The 3,314-nt window shown below is 39.1% G+C and overlaps 1 pseudogene; it reads left to right on the forward strand.

The window, feature by feature from the left end:
* The first annotated feature begins 1,049 nt into the window (after positions 1 to 1,049).
* LOC144641017 (formate-dependent phosphoribosylglycinamide formyltransferase-like) lies at positions 1,050 to 2,637 on the forward strand (annotated as a pseudogene).
* The last annotated feature ends 677 nt before the right edge of the window (positions 2,638 to 3,314 follow it).

Here is a 3,314-nt window from a genome sequence, read left to right on the forward strand (position 1 = left end):
TTTGTTTCAGGAGGCGTTTTTAAGCTATTTTTTTATTTTTTTTATTAATTTGAATTTGCACTTATTATGTATTTGAGTATTTTTTTTTAATTTTTAGGGCTTTTTTAAGTACTTTCATTATTTTTTTTTAATATTATGCGCAAGAGAAAATTCACCATTGGTACTTGCGCAATATAAGCTCACTAATTATTGTTATTATTATTATTATTATTATTATTATTATTATTATTATTATTATTATTATTATTATTATTATTATTACAAGTGAAACCGGTAAAAACAATATATAATTATATATCCCATAGAAAACAGGTAAATGTGAAAAAAGATTAGTGTGTATCAATCAGATCAATCTGCAGCTTACTTTCATAAGCAAATGCCTACATTGTGCGGTTCAAGAAAATATCCATACCCTCCCCAAGGATGGTCATTGGAAATTCCGAGGGGGATGGGGGTCTCAATAGCAATGTGTAGTGTTTTCTTCAACGTAAAGCATTATTGTGTAAACGTAAAATTGTATTTTTTTAGTGTAAGAAATCCTATTGTCAGTTTGTATGTAATGTCCTTTTGTTTTGTTTGCATCAATAAAAAAAAAAGTTTCCTTCAGGCAAGCGAACGTACACACGTTTTGAACATAAACATTTCCATCAGTTTGCCTTAGATAAGCGAGCACACGCTTTAAAGTCTTTGAACATGAACCGATAAGCAATTTACTACGGAAATATGTTTTGCTTTCAACAATACAACAACAACACAAACTTGGACTCGAAACTTTTTTCAGAGACCGCTTTGAGACTCCCAAGACGACTCTTGATTGGACGTGAGGGCTTCTGAATATTAAATACTCGACCTGACTCGGGTCATCTGAATAGACCTCTTTAGCTACGTATGTAAATTGCCCATTGAAGATCACGTAAAGCTCTCAAGAGAATGACGTTCCTTTATCTTTCTGGAAATTATTCGTTCATTTCCACGTGAAATTGTTTGAAGCCATTAAAGCCTCAAGCCGCGTCACTGGAACAAGGATAACAGTTGGTCTAAACATCGTGATGTCTTCCAAGAACGCTGTCACCATTGGAAGTCTAATAGAAAAAGACTTGAAAGAGGCCTATTTTTTTCCACAGTATCCGATCTCGTATGGCAAAGGATGGACATTCGTGAACGATAAAAAATACCGACTATTCGATTACCCACCGTGTTCACCGAGGGTTAGTCGAACTCTGTCGGCATTTAAACATCTTTCCACAGCAGGGTATGAAATTCCAATTATCATGGAGTACAAACCAGAATCGTATTTGCCACAGCACTGGAAACAATGCCCCCCCGGGGGGTGGGGGTACTACCTATAATGGTCTATACGGGGAGGCTCCGCCCGAAAGGGGTACCTTTTTCAGGCTTCAGGTATATAAAAGGGTAAGGATTTCACAAGTTTAAGTATACGAAAGGGTATGGAAAACAGTCATTCAGGTTTTTCAAAGGGCCTTTAATTGAAATATTTCGAACAGATGCAATTTATGGCTGTATTATTTCAATTTATTAAGCGCTACATGAAACTGACAAGAAAACGTCATGTTTTAAGTCTATACCATTTCTTTCAGGTATATGAAAGGGGTACCTTTTTTCATTAAAAAGTATACAAAAGGGGTACAATTTCTGTCAAAATGGTATATAAAAGGGTAAGGGGTAAGAGCTCGGGGCGAAGCCTCCCCGTACAAAACTTTTTTGGGTCCCCCCCCCCCCGGGACAATGGCTTCCTGCTTTTCCACTTGTAGTTATCAAGTCATTGGACGAAGGACTGCAGGATGATATTCCTTTTGTGACACAGGCGGCATTTCAAGCCATCCCGAAGCACAAGCACAGCGTAGATCCCGATGTTTTGTACGAAGTACAACTGAAGAGCTTGACATTAAAACGCCAAGGCACATGGACGAAAATGCCAATACACCCATTTCTTATCCTTGCATGGTTAAAGTCGACATGAGCTTTGGTGGACTTGGAAACAGTCTTGCTAAGAATGAGGGCGAGTTGTCTGCCACTTTGCGACAAATCAGAGACGTGTGCGACTGGAAGGAAGGGATTGTGATACAAGAATTGATCCCTGGGGTCAAAGAAGTGCCAAGCTGTCATTTTTACCTGCACAACTCGGGGGAGATCTTCTGGATCTGTACAGGGATGAATAGGTTTAATAGGTATCGCGTTAGCGCCGTAGAAGTGGATTGGGACAAGCATAGGGAGTATGAATCCCTTCTGTATGAACAGTTTACTGTACCAATTAAAAATTATCTTCAAGAGCGAGGCTACTTTGGTTTGGTCAATTTTGAGGTTCTGATCACAAATCACGGAAAGTACCTGGTCGATGTAAACCCGCGACTCGCTGGTGAAACCACACATATGTTTCTGGTTCGTTACATGGCTTTAGATTTTGGCTTGAAGCATTCAACATTTTTTTGCTCCAACAAGCACAAAATAACAGCTAAGATGTTGGTTGAGAAGGCAAATGGCATCAACAATAATCGAGAAGGAATAGTCATTGTACTATCTGCCACTGATGAGGACGAAGGATGCGAGTCTTTCTTGTCTATTTTTGCCAAGACACCAGAAATGGTGCAAACTCTCTTGCACAGGATAAACAACTGATATCAGAATCCGTATGAATGGATTTGTTTCAAGTAGTGAAATTACCTAGTACAGTCCGACCTCTATTAAGCGGCCACCCTCCATTAAGCGGCCACTTTGGTCTTTCCAAAGTCCCGATTTATTTGTCAGTAAACTGCTGTATTTGATACCTCTATTCAACGTCCACCTCTATTAAGCGGCCGCGGCCACGTTTTTGCTGTCGCAAGTGTATTATATATATGGGTTTTTATCTCCATTAGGCGGCCAGCAAATAATTTTTCCAAGCGAAATCCATGGTGGTTACAGGCCTGTAACTGTTTTTACCTCGATGAAAGTGAAGGAATTTGAAATGTATGCGTTCACTACGAATAAAGACAAATTGTTCCCGAATGCTCTTTCTTTGTTGATTTTACTCTCTTATTATATTTACTTCCGAAACAAATTTCACGCTCCGTGACTACCTCCTTTTGAGAGATTGCCAAGCGAAAGCGCGATGATCAGCCATCCGTGGAAAGGAGGTTTGCCTTTCCTTTTACTTCTCGTGTACTTGTATCAGCCATCTGCAAAAAAGAGGTTTGCAGAATTCGTTTTTAAAAAATACCTTCACACTCAAGTTTGTGAAGTAATGTTCATTCATTGTCTTTCGTATTTCCGGTCGCGTGCGTTATCTCATTTTGAGATTGCAAAGCGATGGCGCT

This window comes from Oculina patagonica, unplaced genomic scaffold (genome assembly GCF_052425735.1).
Source record: "Oculina patagonica isolate OP01 unplaced genomic scaffold, crgOcupat unplaced612, whole genome shotgun sequence".
In the NCBI taxonomy this organism is placed as follows: Eukaryota; Metazoa; Cnidaria; class Anthozoa; order Scleractinia; family Oculinidae; genus Oculina; species Oculina patagonica.